This window comes from Phycodurus eques, chromosome 18 (genome assembly GCF_024500275.1).
Source record: "Phycodurus eques isolate BA_2022a chromosome 18, UOR_Pequ_1.1, whole genome shotgun sequence".
NCBI lineage: Eukaryota > Metazoa > Chordata > Actinopteri > Syngnathiformes > Syngnathidae > Phycodurus > Phycodurus eques.
Window position 1 is genome coordinate 3,264,927 of NC_084542.1, and position 21,432 is coordinate 3,286,358.

Genomic DNA, 21,432 nt, shown 5'->3' on the forward strand with positions numbered 1-21,432 from the left:
AAGTGAATATGAATGCTCGTTTGTTTATATGTGCCCTATGATTGAGTGGCAAACACTTCTTCCTGCCCATATTCAGCTGGGATAGGGTCCAGCTTACCTGGCGAGGACCAGGTGTACTGAAAATGAATGGATAGATGGATGAGTTATGATTTCCCTCTCGTGGTTGTCGTTAGTATTGTACTCTACTAACTTTCACCTTGCCCTTTCTTTTTATGTTGATGATTAACAACTGGGCGGCACGGTGGTCATCTGGTTAGAGCATCTGCCTCACAGTTCTGAGGACCGGGGTTCAATCCTGTCCAGCGTTTACCCCACAGTCAGTTGTGATATAGGCATCACCTACAAAGTGGGGATGTAATTTTAAGGTTTTATCCTAATCTCTTATTCAAATGTTCCCCAGTTGTGATTCCATCCATCCATTTTCTGAGCCGCTTCTCCTCACTAGGGTCGCGGGCGTGCTGGAGCCTATCCCAGCTGTCATCGGGCAGGAGGCGGGGTACACCCTGAACTGGTTGCCAGCCAATCGCAGGGCACATACAAACAAACAACCATTCGCACTCACATTCACACCTATGGGCAATTTAGAGTCTTCAATTCACCTTCCATGCATGTTTTTGGAATGTGGGAGGAAACCGGAGTGCCCCGGAGAAAACCCACGCAGGCACGGGGAGAACAGGCAAACTCCACACAGGCGGGGCCGGGGATTGAACCTGGGTCCTCAGAACTGTGAGGCTGACTCTCTAACCGTGCCGCAATGCACAACATGTAAAACATAAATCAACTTTGGGAATGCTTTAAAAACTAAAATGCAGTAGATACATACAATCCTCTCTTTCCTCCTCCCTCTCTCTTTATCCTAATAGGAGTTATCGTGTTAATATGCATCGTAGCTTATCAGTTGACTTTAATATTAACAACATGCACATGACACAACAGTTAGCTTCTCTCTTTCCAATTCAAACGGAGGACAGCGGTGCTGTCGCTGACTACCCGAAACGTTTCCTAGCTAGAGAGAAAATGTCAGCTAACGCTTACCGAACAACATAAACGCTGAGCTACGGTCAAATACAGCAAAACCGGTGAATGGTAATGTTAATAGTGTGTTGGTAGTGGTAGAAAATAAGAAATCTTCCACATATCTGGAAGGCCGCGTATTGCTCTGTGCAGACAGCGCAAACGGGGGAGTTTGGAGGGATTGGATTGAAACCAAGGACTGTCTGGTTATACACTTTTCTCGGTTTTTAAAAAATGACATACAGTTAAAGAAAAAAGAAAGACGTCACTAACATTTTAGGGGTGCTGTGATTCAATTTGGGGGTGCTTGAGACCCCGCACTCTCTTGGAGTTCTTCACTCTTGCTGCGAAAGAGAATTTCCCTATGACACCTAATCAAAAGTGATCAGTAACATAAATTAAATGAGGGCATTTAAACAGTAAAAGGGGTCTTTTTCTGTTAAAATTAACCACCTTTCTGCAAAATGAGTCCGTTAGTCGTAATGCATTTACTGTATTCAAATGTTCCTTTTCAGACTTACAGTAACTCCCAGAGATGGAACATTCCCACAATCAGATTCTGTGAATCTGTTAGACACGTCTGTTGTGACATTTACAAAAGATGTCAGACGGTGAACATTGCTTTCAAAACAGAAGTGGGGAGGCGGTGAGTAAGTGTGTTAAACTTCACACACTGATACCGACTTCCTGGTATCTCACCACACAAAGGTGGTGCTATGCCTCTGATACTATTTCACAAGTTGGAACATTTACGTGTCATCCCAGTTGTTTACTGGTGGTACAACTAGTATCAGTGAGAAGTAAACGTTTCATTTTCTGCCCTTCTCGGTCCTCCTCACAGAGAAGAAAGACACAGTGCTTCGTCAAGTGCGCCTCGACCCGTGCGACCTGCAGCCCATCTTTGACGACATGTTGCACATCCTGAACCCCGAAGAGCTGCACGTTATCGAGGAGATCCCTGCTGCCGAGGACAAGCTAGACCAGCTTTTTGAGATTGCCGGAGTCAAAAGTCAGGAGGCCAGCCAGACGCTGTTGGACTCGGTCTACAGCCATCTCCCCGACCTTTTGTAGACAAAGAAGAGGAGCAGATAAGATCATAAAATATGCCACAAGTAGATCTGATACCGTTCAGATTGAGCACAGGTTTGATCTGACACAGTGATCCATCATCATCATCCGTTTTCTACTTTGTTTGAAGCTTCTTTTATTGATTTCGACTGGGGAAAGACAGACAACAAAATATGAGTAAGATGACCCGACTCTTCCTATTATCTTGTATTGTGTGTTTGTTATTCCTTTATCCACTAATATACAGGGTCAAAGTCAATACTTTGGTGTATGTCTACCAATTGTATCAAATACATTCAGAGTTTTATAATGTAGCAAACATGAATATTGCGGCATGGCTCAAGAGCTCGTTGTTGAACATATCGTTGCTATCCAATGAAAAGTGTCGCTAAGTTTTATTCAAGATTCATGGAGATAAATGTTTTTCATTGTATAATGACAATATGTTAAATTTCATGAAAAATACAAAGCACTTTCTTTGTTAAACTTCCACCATTCATGGATAATACTGGATTTTCTGGCTTACAACAGAATCAAAACAAGTGAAAAAAAAAAGAAAAGTAAAATAAGCTTTGACTTCAGTACACTGGTATTGTTCTTGTTTTTTTCAAGAGGCTCTTCAACAATTAAACATACATTATTTACATTTATCAATGTATTATCCAAGGTGCGGTTTAGCCCTCAGTTTATGTGCCTAAATATATATATATATATATATATATATATATATATATATATATATATATATATATATATATATATATATATATAAAACTCATCAAATGGAAGCAGTATAATTTTTACATCTCCAGTCTGCTTTTAGAGAATTAGTGCCCTATATCCTGAAAGTGTCTGTTACTGTTAAGATATAATACATTATGTTCTCTGCTAACTTTCTCTGCTCCACTCTATTCTCTCTCTTTGAAACCACTCAGTTTGTAGGCTCTGTGTCCATTTTGTGTATGGTTAGGATCACTACGACGGAAACACTGTTTGAAGTTTGTGTCAAAATATATTAATAAGGAACTAATTAATTTGTGGTTATTTGTCCATCACAAATATTTTTGTGTGTGTGTGTGAAGACCACCGGTCCTAGTTCTATCTAAAATATGCATTTTATGAAGTTATAGCATTTGTTATTTCAAAATGGGCCAAAATGGTGTCTCTGTCTTCAGTTATGATGAATACAAAACCTTAACAAAGCGTTGATAAATTGTAGTTAGTAACTTGTCTACTAGGTTGATCATCTATGCTCTAATTGCGCTTTCTTCCACTTGCGTTTTGAAATGTATGGGGGGAAAAAATACAGAAGATATCCGGTGCAATACATTGTGGTCATTGACGGTCATGTATTTTCTTTTTTTCCTGATGAAATGTTGTTAAAATAAGCTTGACTTTTTTTTTTTTTTTTTTTTTTACAATTCAGTTTCCTAATGTTTCGTAGCATCCCCTTATTAACATTTTGTTTGTTCATTCCCCCACCCCCATGGCTCTTGTGTGTATTTCCCCCTGCTTGGCATGACACAATTACATGCGGGACTAAGATATGCATACTCGACATTCTACTTGAAATATTATGTCTTATGTCGACATAGGACATTTGAATCAAAAGAAAAACATAATGCACTCTGGTTTCCTTTAAATGTACTTTACAACGAACTGAAAAGTACACATGATAACAATAAAACATGCGACTTTGGTGGTCACCAAGACAGTAGCAGCAACCTTGGTGCTGGGTGTGAATCTCTCAGCAACTGGCCTGACACATGCACGCACTCAATCCTGACTTCTTCACTTTGAGTATTCCTGAATGAGTAACAATGAGTTAAAGATATGCTGCTGTGAACTTGACAGAGGGATGAAACAGGATAACAAGGATGTCCTGACTCAAACCTCGGAGTGTGAGGGCTTTTATTTTATTTTTTTCTTTTCAAATTGATGTATGAAAGGATGAAGGTGAGGGTGGATAGTGGATGAGTTCAAGATTCACAAGCATAGCCACTATGTTTACTTTGTAACTTTAAAATCATTCAATAAAAACTCAAATATTTGTCATAACATGGTGTGTGATGGTTACTCATGTCACGGTACTCAGGGAAATGTGTATTAAACACGCAGTGGATTGGGTTAGAACTGTTTCACAAGACTCAAATTAGAAATGTGTCTCTTCCCCAGGGCCCAAATTTAGAAAAAAACAAAAAATATTGAATGGATCGCGATAACATGTAAAATAATGATGAATGACAAATCACTTTTTTTAATTATGAATAAAACAAAACGTGATGGAACAATATCAAACACCAGAAAACAATCAAAGAACATCGTCAAACATCATTACAATGATTCATCAAAATTGAACTGAAACTGGACAAATACATTCGACATAGAAAACAAAATCAGCATACAGTGCAGGCACTCACTAATTACTAATATGAGACAACTGGGAAGAATATAAGGGCAGATGGACAGCTGATTGACTGACAAAAGCAGCATGTTTAACATCATATTAAAGCCAGTCTGTAAAAGTGTTTTAAGAAGTGATTTAAAAGATGGCACCGATTTTGCGTGTCTCAACGCATCAGGCAGGTTGTTCCAAAGTCGAGGCCCTCTGATCGTGAATACTCGATCGCCTTCAGTTTTTAAGCCTCAATTTTGGATAAGCCAGAAGTTTCAGGCGATGTATGTTAAATTGTCTAAAAAAAGGAACCAATAGTGGATTTAAAGATATGGGTGGTGGTGGAAAACTGAAGTGACAATGTTTGGTCCAAGAGGCCCTTGTAAATCCTCATTTTTTGACTTGGGCTCTTTGAGAGAATACAACACGAGACAACAGTCTCGAACTTGGGTTTTAAAATGGATAGTGATGTCACTGATGGTGTAGTGGTACACCTGCCTGACTGGTGCGGACAGCGTAGGTTCAGTTCCCACTCTGTGACGGTGTGAATGTGAGTGCGAATGGTTGTCCGTGTCTATATGTGCCCTGCGACTGACTGGCGACCAGTTCAGGCTGTAGTTCGCCTTTCGCCCGAAGTCAGCTGGGATAGGCTCCAGCGCCCTGTGAAACCTAACTAGGATAAGCGGTGTTGAGAATTAATGGATGGATGCCGAGTGATTTTAAATTGGATCGGCAAATTGAGTAAAATTCTGCTTTTTTTTTTACATTAGGCAGCTGGCAAAGGTAAAACCCTTTCTTGCAAAAGAACATTTAGGAGCATTAATCCATTCCTTTATGGATTAATGTAATGCACTTTATTTTGGAGTCAGCCAGTCCTCCCTTAAACATCTCCAGTTGGCTCAAAATGCTACTGCTCGCCTCCTCGCTGTAAGAGGGAGCACAAAACTCCGGTCCTGGCCTCCCTCCACTGGCTAACTGTGCAGTTTACAATACATTTTAAGATTCTTTTAAAGGGAACATACTGTAATTACATCCAATAAGTGTGAAGTCTTTTTACTAAAATATATACTAAAAAGACAGGTTTCCCCAATATATGTCCCCTTTAAGCCTACTAGAAAACGATCAGTCCTTAAATGAATGTGACTGTGATTTTTGTATTAAGCAATATGTAAATAAGGTGAACCACTCAACACTGTTTAAACACTCTTAACTTTAATGTTGAAGGAAGAGGACGCTGCAGATGCACGTCAAGGTTCTCATTGTTTAACAGTGTCACACAAGCGTGTAAAAAGTTAACCACTAATATCAAATGTAGAAACAATAAAACACTCTGAACAGCGTCAAGTAAATTAAAAAAAAAAAACACAGGTCAATTCACTGGCCGTAGGCCAATTATGACGCTTATTACAATATGATGAATGTAATTCCCAATTACTACTTTAAATATAACCTACTGATTTGGATAGAGAATGATTCCAGTACAAGAGTAAATCCCTCGTTAATCACGGGGTTACATTCCAGAAAACAAAAAATCTGTGAAGCGACAACTTATTTCTTGTATTTATATAAATTTAGAAGTTGAATATGTATTTCAATGTCAATAAGTGATACTTACTGATGTGCAAATATTCTACTTGTCCACTTGAGGTCACTGTCCACACACTCTATATGAGCACATGTCTTTACAATGTGGGTGTGCTTTGCTTCAGTGACATGAACGGCATCCCATGCTGATGTGATGATAATGGGTGATTTCCTGGCTAAAGCCGTCCCAGCAGGTGTGTTCTGAATGTACTTTTGATTATTGTATTTTGGTATCATTTACTTAATAAAGTGATTGTAAGATCACCAACATTCCTGTGTTTACATCCTCATTCTTTCTTTATCACCTGTTATGGATCACAATTCGTTTTCACAACTGGTGTAGGCAACACAAAGCATCATGGGAGGAGGAACGACAGAAGTCCTGCTATTTACCGGAAAGCTTTGTTGCACTCTGTATAACTCCCGTACTGTAGTCGAGCTAAACGTTGCTTTTTACTTGCATTTTCTTTCCCGTGTTAATAATGTCTATGTTTACATTACCTATACATCGGGCTAGGTTGGTATTTGTGAATTTTTATTTTTTTAATGTTACTATGGTCCTTCTGTGAAAAATTGCTGACACATTATAATCATGTAGCCAATAATGTTAACTTTACCAGATATGTGTAGTAACTGCACTACAACGATAAATTAAAAAAAACATAAATTCCCTGTACAATAACTGAACCTCAATATAACGAGGGATTTCTGTACTGTACTTCACAACTACCGAATGTCTTGTTGTTTTACAGGTAATATTCGCTTCCTCATTCCAAGTCAACAATTGCCTGTATTCATCATCATGTCTTGTTTCACTTGGATGAAACACCTGTTTTTTTGTTTTGTTTTGTTTTCAAATAAATGATCCACATTTCAGACACAATGTTCAAGCTTGTTCTTTTCTTGTCTCACCTGACGTAAACTTCATTTTTCTTTGTGGACAAAAAGGACAAGACCCCGCGACCCTGCATCGATTACCGGGGTCTCAACGGGATAACCGTAAAAAACAGGTACCCTCTTCCTCTCAGCTCCAGCGCCTTTGAGTTGCTGGAGGGAGCCAAGATTTTCACCAAACTGGACTTAAGAAATGTGTATCATCTCGTCAGGATAAGGGAGGGGGATGAATGGAAAACAGCATTCAACACACCAACGGGACATTGAGTATTTGGTAATGCCTTTTGGACTTACTAACGCTCCAGCTGTTTTCCAAAACCTTGTCAATGATGTCCTGCGTGACGTTGAATGTTTGTTTTTGTCTATTTGGACGACATTTTGAGATTCTCCCCGGACGAGGAGACTCACATTAATGTCCGCTCTGTATTGCAGCGGTGACTGCAGAATCAACTATATGTCAAGGCTGAGAAATGTGAGTTCCACAAGGCATCGGTTTCTTTTCTGGGTTTCGTCCTGGCTCAAGGTAAAGTCAAAATGGACCCTTGCAAAGTCGATGCCGTTATTAATTGGCCTACTCCCACGTCACGCAAAGATGTACAAAGGTTCTTACAAACTTCTACAGAAAATTCATCAGAAATTTCATTTCTATAGCCTCTCCTTTGCATGATCTTACCTCGCCACACAAACCTTTTGTATGAATTGTCAGGCAGCTTTTCAAAAACTTAAATCGAGCTTTACCTCCGCTCCCATCCTTACTTTGCCAGATCTCAAACAGCAGTTTGTGGTAGAAGTCGATGCGTCTGATGCCGGAATAGGAGCATTGCTCTCCCAGAAATCTCTCAAGGATGATAAATTACATCCTTGTGCTTTTCTCTCCAAAAAACTGACCCCAGCTGAGAAAAATTATGACATTGGTGACCGTGAACTGCTGGCAGTCAAGGTGGCTTTGATGGAGTGGAGGCACTGGCTAGAGGGGGCACAGACTCCGTTTTTAGTATGGACAGATCACAAGAACCTTGAGTATATTAAAACTGCTAAAAGATTAACTGCTAGGCAGGCTCGATGGGCTCTGTTCTTCACTAGATTTAATTTCATGTTATCCTACCGACCTGGTTCTAAAAAAGGTAATACCACAATTCTCACCGTAGTTGACAGGTTCTCTAAAATGGCTCACTTCATTGCACTCCCGAAACTCCCCTCAGCTAAAGATACTGCAGTGTTAATGATCAATCAGGTATTCAAATTTCATGGTTTCCCCAAGAATGTGGTGTCTGATAGGGGTCCCCAATTGATTTCGCAATTTTGGAAAGAGTTTTGCAATCTCATAGGTGCTACAGTCAGTCTGTCATCTGAGTTTCACCCTGAAACCAACGGCCAAACCGAGAGGCTGAACCAGGACCTGGAGACTGGGCTCCGATGTCTCTCTTCACAGGAGCCGCGATCCTGGTCTCAGAAACTGGTTTGGGTCGAATTCTCCCACAATTACCTCCCCTCTGCATCCACTGGTCTATCGCCTTTTCATGTTGTGCATGGTTACCAACCATCTCTATTTCCTGCCATAGCCCCAGAGTCCACAGTTCCAGCAGCATTGACCTTGGTGAGACGCTGCAGGAGGACCTGGGAGCGAGCCCGCCAGATGCTGCTGTGTCATACAAAGCCGCTGCTGACCGTTGGAGGACACCGGCCCCAAACTAAAAAGTGGGTCAGCAAGTTTGGCTCTCGACCAAACATATTCCACTCCGGGTGGAGTACAAGAAGCTCGCTCCCAGGTTCGTTGGGCCCTTCCCCATCACAAAGCTCATCAACCCTGTCACCGTGAAGCTGAGGCTCCCAAGGTCGATGAGGGTCCACCCTGCTTTTCACGTCAGCCTACTCAAGCCAGCCCGGGAGTCCCCTCTGGTCCCGCCTTCCAGGCCCCCTCCTCCCCCCCGGTTTGTGGATGGGGGCCCTGTCTTCTCTGTGAAGCGGCTGTTGTCGTCTCGTCGGAGGGGGAGGGGGTTTCAATATCTGGTGGACTGGGAGGGCTATGGGCCTGAGGAACGTTCATGGGTGCAGTCTGCGTTTATCATGGATGATTTGCTCATTCGGGACTTCCACGTTGCGCATCCAGGGGCCCCGGGGCCGTCTGGGGCCAGCCGTTAAGGGGGTGGGGGTACTGTCATCGGTGTGTGTTCCGGGTTTTGTCTTCCCCCTGTTTCACACACACCTGCTCCTGTGAGCATCTTCACCACCTGTGCCTCGTTCACCCTAATTACCCCTTGTATTTAACCTCGTGTCTCATTCCCTCTCGTCGCCAGTTCGTTGTACCTTGTCGTCGCGTTCCAGCATTCCTTGTTTCCACGTCAGACTCACAGTAAGATTTGACACTGTTCCGATTATCGACCTCGCCTCTTTGACTCATGTTTTTGGATACTGTTGCCTTTCTTGGATTGCCTGCTTGTGTACCGACCTATGCCCGTATATTAAACCTCTCTTTTTGGGAAACTGTCCATTTCTTTTGGAGTCGTGCATTTATGGGTCCTATCCTCTGTTCCGTTCATGACAGCCGTAGGTTTTCATTATTCAGACGCTATCTAGAAAGATAGTTGCTTTAGTAATGTCACTGGGGAAATTAAGGCTAATTAGTCTGTTTCCAAGAGTAGCATTTTGAATGGGTCAAACTTCGATTTCACCGAAGGCTAAAAATAACTTTTCAACGTGGTAAATGAGTAACATTGGACTGCTCACCTCATAATCACAGGGCACATGTACAACCCCAATTCCAATGAAGTTGGGACGTTGTGTTCAACATAAATAAAAACAAAATACAATGATTTGCAAATCATGTTCAACCAATATTTAATTGATTGCACTACAAAGACAAGATATTTAATGTTCAAACTGATAAACTTTATTGTTTTTAGCAGATAATCATGAACTTAAAATGTTATGGCTGCAACACATTCCAAAAAAGCTGGGACAGGGTCATAATTACCACTGTGTTTATCATCTTTTCTTTTAACAACATTCAATAAACGTTTGGGAACTGACGACACTAATTGTTGAAGATTTGTAGGTGGAATTCTTTCCCATTCTTTCTTGATGTACAGCTTCAGGTGTTCAACAGTCCGGGGTCACCGTTGTCGTATTTTACGCTTCATAATGCGCCACACATTTTCAATGGGAGACGGGTCTAAGTAGGGGCATCCATGAAAAAGATGTTGCTTGGATGGCAGCATATGTTTCTCCAAAACCTGTATGTACCTTTCAGCATTAATGGTGCCTTCACAGATGTGTAGGTTACCCATGCCATTGGCACTAACGCAGCCCCATAGCATCACAGATGCTGACTTTTGAAATTTGCATCCATAACAGTACGGATGGTTCTTTTCCGCTTTGGCCCGGAGCACACGAAGTCCACAATTTCCAAAAACAATTTGAAATGTGGACTCGTCGGACCACAGAACACTTTTCCACTTTGCATCAGTCCATCTTAGAATGAGCTCAGGCCCAGAGAAGCCGGCAGTGTTTCTGGGTGCTGTTGATAAATGGCTTTTGCTTTGCATAGTAGAGCTTCAAGTTGCCCTTACGGATGTAGCGTCAAACTGTATTTACTGACATTGGTTTTCGGAAGTATTCCTGAGCCCATATGGTGATATCCTTTACACATTGATGTCGGTTTTTGATGGAGTGCCGCCTGAGGGATCAAAGGTCACGGGCATTCAATGATGGTTGTCGGCCTTGCCGCTTACATGCAGTAATTTCTCCAGATTCTCTGACCCTTTTGATTATATTATGGACCGCGGATGATGAAATCCCTAACTTCCTTGCAATTGTACATTGAGGAACATTGTCCTTAAACTGTTCGGCTATTTTCTCACGCACTCACCCCATCTTTGCTTGTGAATGACTGAGCAATTCAGGGAATCTCCTTTTATACCCAATCATGGCACCCACCTGTTCCCAATTAGCCTGTTCACCTGTGGGATGTTCCAAACAGGTGTTTGATGAGCATTCCTCAACTTTCTCAGTCTTTTTTGCCACCTGTCCCAGCTTTTTTGGAATGTGTTTCAGCCATAAAATTCAAAGTTAATGATTATTTGCTCAAAACAATAAAGTTATCAGTTTGAACATGAAATATCGTGTCTTTGTAGTGTATTCAATTAAATATAGGTTGGACATGATTTGCAAATCATTGCATTCTGTTTTTATTTATGTTTAACACAACGTCCCAACTTTATTGGAATTGGGGTTGTACAATTAAAACAGGATACAATACAAGAAATATCATTTAAAAGTGGAAATGCTCTAAAAACATGAGGAAAAAATAGTTTTTAACCTGGACTTAAAAACATGCACACTTGGGGCTGACGTCACTTCTGTTGTCAACTTATTCCATTTGTGTGCAGCATAATAGCTAAATGCTGCTTCACCATGTTTGCTTTTGACTCTGTCTCCACTATTTGACCCGGGCGGGTCTGTGGATCTCAGAGCCCTACTGGGTTTATATTCCATTAGAATTTCTTTCATGTATTCAGGACCGAAACAATTTAGTGATTTATAGACCAGAAGCAGAACGTTAAAATCTATTCTAAAGATGACTGGAAGCCAGTGTAAAGACTTTAGAATTGGAGTAATATGCTCTGACTTCTTTGTTCTGGTCAGAACCCGAGCTGCAGCATTCTGAATGAGTTGCAGCTTTTTAATGCTCTTTTTAGGGAGTCCAGTCAGAAGACCATTACAATAGTCAAGTCGACTTGAGATAAAAGCATGGATGAGCTTCTCCTGGTCTGCTTGACACATGCAAGCCTTCACTCTGAATATGTTCTTCAGATGGTAGAATGCAGTTTTAGTAATTGGATTTGATATGACTGTTGAGAGTTAGGTCAGAATCTATCAGAACACGAAGGTTTCGGGCTTGGTTTCTCAAACTTCAAAGCTCCTCCAATGCTCCTCCAGTGTGAAAATGGGGGGGTTTTTGTCATAATCATGGCTCCTGGGCAGAGGTGGGTAGGAACGCGCTACATTTACTCCGTTACATTTACTCAAGTTACATTTTGGATAATTTGTACTTGTCGAAGTGGTTTTAATGAAGCATACGTTTTACTTTTACTCGAGTGTTTATGTTAAGAAGAAACAGTACTTTTACTCCATAACAATAATCGACATGCCGCTCACTACTTTCATTTATTAATAATTGCGTGCGAAGAAGAAGGCACCAAGAATTCCACCTACAAAGCGTCAACAATTAGTGTCCTCAGTTCCCAAACGTTTATTGAATGTTGTTAAAAGAAAAGGTGATGTAGCACAGTGGTAAACATGACGCTGTCCCAGCTTTTTTGGAACGTGTTGCAGCCATAAAATTTGAAGTTAATGATTGTTTGCTAAAAACAATAAAGTTTATCAGTTTGAACATTAAATATCTTGTCTTTGTTGTGCATTCAATTAAATATAGGTCGAACATGATTTGCAAATCATTGTATTCTGTTTTTATTTATGTTTAACACAACATTCCAACTTCATTGGAATTGGGGTTGTATACAATACTTGTTTTATGAAGGAAGAACTGGGTAGAATTTAAGTATAAGTGTACACATGTCTGCTGTACTCAGGTTAACTCAAGGAGCAAGGAATGGGTAAAAGGATGCAAAGGGTAAACACAAATATTTAGTTTTACAATAAATGAAAAGGAGACACAGCCCCATACCATTACAGATGCTGGCTTTTGAACTTTGCGTCCATAACAGTCCGGATGGTTCTTTTCCTCTTTGGCCCGGAGGACACGACGTCCACAATTTCCCAAAACAATTTGAAATGTGGACTTGTCGGACCACAGAACACTTTTCCACTTTGCATCAGTCCATCTTAGATGAGCTCGGGCCCAGAGAAGCCGGCGGCGTTTCTGGATCTTGTTGATAAATGGCTTTTGCTCTGCATAGTCGAGTTTCAAGTTTCACTTATGGATGTAGCGCCGAACTGTATTTACTGACATTGGTTTTCTGAAGTGTTCCTGAGCCCATGTGGTGATATCCTTTACACATTGATGTCGCTTTTTGATGCAGTGAGGGATCGAAGGTCACGGGCATTCAATGTTGCTTTTCATCCTTGCCGCTTGCATGCAGTATTTTCCCCAGATTGTCTGAAACATTTGATGATATTATGGACCGTGGATGATGAAATCCCTAAATTTCTTGTAATTCTACATTGAGGAACATTGTCCTTAAATTGTTCGTCTATTTTCTCACGCACTTGTTCACAAAGAGGTGAACCTCGCCCCATCTTTGCTTGTGAATGACTGAGCAATTCAAGGAAGCTCCTTTTTTACCCAATCATGGCACCCACCTGTGCCCAATTAGCCTGTTCACCTGTGGGATGCTCCAAACAGGTGTTTGATAAGCATTCCTCAACTTTCTCAGTCTTGTTTGCCACCTGTCCCAGCTTTTTTGGAACACATTGCAGCCATAAAATTCTAAGTTAATGATTATTTGCTAAAAACAATCAAGTTTATCAGTTTGAACATTAAATATCTTGTCTTTGTAGTGTATTAAATTAAATATAGGTTGAACATGATTTGCAAATCATTGTATTTTGTTTTTATTTATGTTTAACACAACGTCCCAACTTCATTGGAATTGGGGACAACCCCAATTCCAATGAAGTTGGGAAACAAACAACACATTCACATTCTCACGTGTGGAACTCAGTGAAGAAGTGGGAGAATCTACAGAAAACCCACACAAGCATGGAGAAAACATACAAACTCCACACAAGAGGGTCAGAGCGAGACTTGAACTCAGAACCGTGAGGCAGATGGGCTAACTACTCAAGCATTGTTCTGCCGCATCAAAAAAAAATTATGAAATTAATAACCATTGTTAATTAAATTGTATTTACCAGCATGAATACATTGTATTTATTTCATTGACAAGTGCCTAATTAATTAACTTAAATGAACAGACAAAAGAATGTCCACATTTAAGGGACAATATGCACTTTTCAAATTTCAATGATTGGCAGACTATTCAGAAATGCCTCCTGTCACTACACTCTCTGATTGGCTACTTTTGTGCCAGGTTGTAAAAATAATAATGAAACTTAAATACCAGGCATTAGATGGGTCCATCGAGGTCTGATTTTTCAAAAGATAATTTTCATTATATTCTTCTCTTGGGTCAAACAGAGAGTTTTAACATCCATCCATCCATCCATTTTCTGAGCCACTTCTCCTCACTAGGGTCGCGGGCGTGCTGGAGCCTATCCCAGCTATCATCGGGCAGGAGGCGGGGTACAGCCTGAACTGGTTGCCAGCCATCGCAGGGCACATACAAACAAACAACTATTCGCACTCACAGTCACACCTACGGGCAATTTAGAGTCTCCAATTAATGCATGTTTTTGGGATGTGAGAGGTAACCGGAGTGCCCGGAGAAAACCCACGCAGGCACGGGGAGAACATGCAAACTCCACACAGGCGGGGCCGGGGATTGAAACCCGAAACTGTGAGGCAGACGTTCTAACCAGTCGCCCACCGTGCTGCCTCACTTAAGAATCTATCTAAGAAAAACATTTCGTCAAAATAATTATTAACTGAGTTTATAAATGTATTGTTTATTTGTTTATTTATTTATTTATTTATTATTATGCATTTTGTTATGTTATTATTTTTTAAAACATTTTTAAAAAATCTACTTGAAATGTTATTTGAACATGGTTACATTTTTAATTACATTAGTAAATAACTACATAACGTAGTATTTATAAACATAAAATAACAAAAATTCAGTTCCTGAACTTTATACAAGATTTTACATGCAAATTGAGTAACCCAAGTTAATATACATGATGATAACCTACAATACAAGGCTGTCAATAATTTTTCATGTTTTGTAAGAAAAGCGGTCAGCCTATTTATCCATTCAGCCCATTATTGAAAAAAGAAAAACAAATCCAAAGAAACATAAAAACACATTAACATAAAAGGTATACGTATCCAGTTTTCTTACCAGAGTTCATTGAACCCCGGTCCTCAGAACTTTGAGGCTGACGCTCTAACCAGTCGTCCACCGTGCCGCCGAGTTTTAACATATATGACAAAAGTGTTTTTTGAAAACTGCCAACGCTCCGTTTAAAGAGTGATCAACTTTTTTTGTTTTTTTTACAACACAGTTTATTAGGTTGATTGAGAAGACCAGTTCCAAAAACCCATCATGCTCTTCAAATAAACTATCAATGTTGTAGATGAGTAGCGGGTTCCCTTAATATTTTACTGTTTAAAGGTCAGTGACGCATAAGGCCTTTGCTCTCTTCACTATTTAACATACTGTATTTGTTTTTGTGCAATGGTGCACATCTGCGATTCGGCCATTGGGGATTTGAATCATTATAAGTTCGACCTGATTAACATGGCATGCGTGTCTATACGTCTGGCCTACGCACGTGTATCATAGTCATCAAGAGAATAAAACTGTATGGAAAACTGAAGGAAATTCATTTCAGTGTGGATACTCATACAGTATAAGTTTTCCTTCCAGTTCTGAGGACATTTGTCTTGCATCTTTTCATCATCAGATGACACCATACACACATTTCCATCAAGGATACTAACAAGACCTGTCAAACTTGTCTGAGCAGTCTAGGAATCATCAAACCAAACAAATAAAATCAACCGAGCCATAAAAGTCTGATAAGTAGCTCCATACAGTAGAAACTAATTACTATTATTGATAGTTCAACTGAGATCCTGCTATGCAAGAAGAGCCAGTCCCACATTGTCATAATACTGATTATAATTACACTAAATCACTTCCTGTTTGAAACAGCAGACAAATAAATTTTGAATGGAATTATGGAAATAAATAAACTTTTCCATGGTAGTCAATTTTTTTGGAAAGGGTCTGTATATCGTTTTAAAGACATTTGTCACAGAGATGCGAAAGACTCATTACCAATTATAGAAAATGCTTGATTTCAGTTGTTGCTAATGAGTGTGGCCCAATGTTGGATTTATCTTGCCCAACATTATAAAAAATAGACACAAAAGGAATGAAGACGCTGGTTTCTTTTTCTCATGAGGAGGGCGCATGGGAGATTGTTCAGATTACAGCCTCTCAACACGCTCTAAACAATCTCTCCCGTCGCTCCTGCATTTATTTGAAAATAGGGAGGTTTCTAAGTTTACAAGACGTAACGTACTAAGCTACAAGACACAACACACTAAGGGTAGGGTTTCAAGGTGAAAACATGGCACCTGCCACGTCCCGGCCACATCCTTCTCTCAGATGATTCCTGCTGAGTCATCTTCTTGAAGGCGAGACATCTTTCTTTCTAAACATTGTCCATAATACTAATGCAAGCTAAGCAAATAAATGATAACTTCTACAATATATCTAACACCCAACCAGTTAGAAGGTTTAGAGGGGCAATAACGTTTTCACAGAGGCCCAGTTAACTTTGAATATTATTTTCATTAAGAAAAAAAAATCATAATTTGAAAACTGCATTTTATGTTTAATTAGGTTATCTTTGTCTGATATTTTTTTTTTTTTGATGACCTTAATCATTAACGTGGGGACACTATGCATAAAAAAATATATTTTTTTAGAAGGGGGCAAATACTTTTTCTCTGCACTGTATGCTAGTTAAGTATACTGTATAACTGACTTTTGGGCATCCATCTATTCTCCACAATCACACATTCACCAAAGCTTCATGTATTGTTGGCTGTTTTAGAACCTTGACAAGATGTCTGTCAAAATATTCTACCAAAAACCCCTCAACAAATAAAAGTTAGTTTTAGGCACTAGGTATGAGTTTCTCAGATATGACAGAAGTTGAAGAGAGTTGTAAGATTTTACTAGAAGTGCTGTGAAACCTGCTGAGCAAGAGTACTTTCCTTGATGTTAAAAACGTCAATATTTTTGCTGTGTGTCAGGTGTGATTGACAAACAAAATTGATGTGAGATATATGTTACACTTTTATTGAGCAAACACTGTTAGGGCCTTTGTCCATATGTACATTTGCAAATTATAATCTGGTTTGTTGATGTTTCTTTTGCTGTAATGTCTTCTTCCTGGCAGAGTTGCCTTTTAAGCCCATGTCAGTAGGTAGTTTTACAATGGATAATGACACACTCTTATCAGCTCTCACAAGGTCATTTGCTTTTGTTCAAGGGTTGATATTCACATTTCGGACCAAAGCATGTTCATCTCTGGGACACCAATCCCTGCTTCCTGAACCATATGATTTGCTAGACATTTCCATGTTATTTACTTGCGTATAATTAATTGTTTGAGCTCGAAACTCAAAAGTGTAGGGCTTACCTGGCCATGGGACCAAGAGGAAGACATGCCGCGCCTCTTAGTATTAATTATCATCCTATTTGTGGTTTTAAAACCAGTGGAAATAAGAGATTAATTAAATAATTGAACAGTTTCTGCATTGTCACACACACACACCATGGTTAATCTATGCAATTAGTGTTTGAATTTTATGTGGTGGCTAAAAACATGATATATACTGGGAGCATTCATTCAAAATTCGTAAAATCCCAATGGACATTAAAAGTCAGTGAAAATTGTTGGTAGCTGTCCTCGGCTTGCAGTAACTCAATCACCAGCGAGTGTCGCCCGTGTACCGTCAATGTTCCCAGAGGGTCTGGCAGCACGTTGCGTGCATGTTTTAATATTAAAACAAATAGTTTATTGCTGTATTTGAGTTCCTAAAAAAAAAAAAAAAAAAGACGGTGATTAGCAGGGACGCCCAGACTTCCCTTTCCCCAGCCACTTCATCCATCTCTTCCGGGGGGATCCCGAGGCGTTCCCAGGCCAGGCGAGAGACGTAGTCTCTCCAGCGTGTCCTGGGTCGTCCCCGGGGTCTCCTCCCGGTGGGACGTGCCCGGAGCACCTTACCGGGGAGGCGTCCAGGAGGCATCCGAATCAGATGCCCCAGCCACCTCATCTGGCTCCTCTCGATGTGAAGGAGCAACGGCTCGACTCTGAGATCCTCCCGGATAACCGAGCTTCTCACCCTATCTCTAAGGGAGAACCCGGACACCCTGCGGAGGAAACTCATTGCGGCCGCTTGTATCCGGGATCTCGTTCTTTCGGTCACGACCCACAGCTCGTGACCATAGGTGAGGGTAGGAACGTAGATCGACCGGTAAATCGAGAGCTTCGCCTTTCGGCTTAACTCCTTCTTTACCACAACGGATCGGTACAAAGTCTGCATCACTGCAGACGCTGCACCGATCCGCCTGTCGATCTCCTGTTCCATTCTTCCCTCACTCGTGAACAAGACCCCAAGATACTTGAACTTCTCCACTTGGGGCAGGATCTCATCCCCGACCTGGAGAGGGCACGCCACCCTTTTCCGACTGAGGACCATGGTCTCAGATTTGGAGGTGCTGATTCTCATCCCAGCCGCTTCACACTCGGCTGCGAACTGCTCCAATGAGAGTTGGAGGTCACAGCATGATGAAGCCAACAGAACCGAATCATCTGCAAAAAGCAGAGATGCAATACTGAGGCCACCAAACCGGACACCCTCTACGCCTCGGCTGCGCCTAAGAATTCTGTACATAGCAGTTATGAACAGAATCAGTGTCAAAGGGCGGAGTCCAACCCTCACCGGAAACGAGTCCGACTTACTGCCGGATATGCGGACCAAACTCTGACTCCGGTCGTACAGCCCGTATCAGGGTGTTCGGTACCCCATACTCCCGAAGTACCATACTCTCAGCAGCGCCCCATCCCCACTATACACAGTGTTGATGGTGCACTGCTTTCCCCTCCTGAGACGTCGGATGGTGGTCCAGAATTTCCTCGAAGCCGTCCGGAAGTCTTTCTCCATGGCCTCACCGAACTCCTCCCATGCCCGGGTTTTTGCTTCAGCGACCACCAAAGCTGCATTCCACTTGGCCAGCCGGTACCCATCAGCTGCCCGATAGGACTCCTTCTTCAGCTTGACGGCATCCCTCACCATTGGTGTCCACCAACGGGTTCGGGGATTGCCGCCACAACAGGCACCGACCACCTTACGGCCACAACTCCGGTCGGCCGCCTCAGCAATGGAGGCACGGAACATGGCCTCCATTGCCTCCCCCGGAACATGAGCAAAGTTCTGTCAGAGGTGGGAGTTGAAACTCCTTCTGACAGGGGCCCCATGGGAGCAGGCCCGGCCACCAGGCGCTCGGCCTGTCTAACTAACTAATAAATCTATTGTTGTCAATCTGTTTCTGATTGATTTGACTGTACGGGGGAGAGAAGTTATGACGATTGACTGACATGAGCTCGAGATCATCGTTTTGGTCAAATCTCTAGCGGTTCCACTGTCTGTGATTTTTCATGCTTTATAATATTTAGATACTGTAATGTAAGATCATTGAAGACTCTAAATCGCCCATAGGTGTGAAGGTAATTAGTGTAATGCTGCTGTTGTGTTGTTCCAGGTGTACTTAATGTCGCATCCAGTTGCAGCTTACATGAAGTAGTTAAATGTGTATATGCGTCACTATTTTGCTGCAGGGTATTAATTCTCAAGAGGTAATTACATGACATAATTACATTTCATTTGTATTCATTCTTTTTCCATTAATGTTGCTATTATTATTTTTCCAGAGAGAGGCAAAAACTATGTACGAACAATAGAAAATACAAACAAGGAAATGAGGGGAAAATTTCATATTGGCGCTTGTGTGTGTGTGTGTGTGTGTGTGTGTGTGTGTGTGTGTCTGTCTATGCCTTACCAAATTTCAGGAAGTCTTTCAAGCAGAATGTTTCCCATAATGCTGGATACGGGTTTGGCAGCCTTTCACAAGCTGTAAGCGTCTGTCATGAAATGTGCTAACCACATAAACAGAAGGACCAAGATCAGCAGTAAAGGGAGGAAATGTGAACTCAGGTAAGAAAACTGGATACGTATACCTCTTATGTTAATGTATTTTTATGTTTTTTTATGATTTTGTTTTTCTTTTTTCAGTAAGGGGCTGAATCGATGAATAGGCTGACCGCTTTTCTTACAAAACATGGAAAATTATTGACAGCCTTGTATTGTAGTTTATCATCATGTATATTAACTTGGGTTACTAAATTTGCATGTAAAATCTTGTATAAAGTTCAGTGACTGAATTTTTGTTATTTTATGTTTATAAATACTACGTTATGTAGTTATTTACATGGTGTGTTTTGGGAATTAAAAATGTAACCATGTTCAAATCACATTTCAAGGAGGTTTTTTTAAAATGTTTTAAAAAATAATAACATAACAAAATGCATAATAATAAATAATAAATAAACAATAAATTTATAAACAACACCATTGATACAATTAAAAAATGATAATATTAATAATAATGACAGATTATTGTTGCACCACCCAAACAAACCAAATCAGCCAAGTATGTAAAAGAAGCAAGATCAGGCCTTGGCTCAGTTAATAATTATTTTGACGAAATGTTTTTCTTAGATAGATTCTTAAGTGAGGCAGCACGGTGGGCGACTGGTTAGAGCGTCTGCCTCACAGTTTTGGGATTTAATCCCTGGCCCCGCCTGTGTGGAGTTTGCATGTTCTCCCCCCGTGCCTGCGTGGGTTTTCTCCGGGCACTCCAGTTTCCTCCCACATCCCAAAAACATGCATGGTAGGTTGATTGATGGCTCTAAATTGCCCGTAGGTGTGAATGTGAGTGTGTTTATATGTTCCCTGCGTTTGGCTGGCAATCAGTTTAGGGTGTACTCCTGCTATCTTCTCCTGCCCGAAGATAGCTGGGATAGGCTCCAGCACTCCCGCGACCCTTGTGAGGATAAGCGGCTCAGATAATGGATGGATGGATGGATGGATGGATGGATGGAGAGATTCTTAAGTGTGAGTGGTTGTCTGTCTCTATTTCTGCCCTGTGATTGATTGGCAACCAGTCCAGGGTGTAGGTCGCCTTCTGTCCTCTTAACCCTGAATAGAAAAATCAAGATAGTAAAGGGATGGATGCATGTATGGTGGTTGGTAGTTGTGGTCAACTTTGGTCAAAATATGCCAACGGTAAAGAATTACTGTACATTATACAATCTTTTTACACTCTTTTGAAATCATGGAGATTTGGGGCTCTTACTGCTCACCCCACTGCCTTTCAGAAATAGTCAGCACACAAAAATGTACTTTTTTGTAAAATTTCACATTTGATGAATGGGCAGGCACACCAGACCCAACTATTTGTATTCAAGCAATTCAAAAGTCAGTTTTTTATAATATATGTGTGTGTTTGTTTTCCTTGTTCACATACAGTATGTGGTGCGTTAACACAGAGTTTCCATGTTGATATTCCACATTCCTGAAACCACATCTTTATTTGCAACTGCAACAAGATGCAATATTTCCTTCCATGAGTTATTAGTTGTTTTGAAAACAGTGGATCACATAACATGTTCTAAACAATTTTTGAGTTTCCTTTCATCTAAAGTAGGGCTGTGCGTCCACCTGTTCTCGTCTACTTTGTCGACCAATCAGCTCT

General features: G+C 40.9%; 1 protein-coding gene and 1 long non-coding RNA gene across 4 annotated transcripts in view; both read left to right on the top strand.

The window, feature by feature from the left end:
- tnfrsf21 (tumor necrosis factor receptor superfamily, member 21) overlaps positions 1-21,432 on the top strand; it is a 210,674-nt gene that overhangs the window by 50,881 nt on the left and 138,361 nt on the right. The window lies entirely within an intron of this gene.
- LOC133417410 (uncharacterized) lies at positions 7,187-8,361 on the top strand. Its single transcript, XR_009770350.1, has 3 exons — positions 7,187-7,229; positions 7,388-7,427; positions 8,284-8,361. It is a non-coding gene; the product is annotated as an uncharacterized LOC133417410 (long non-coding RNA).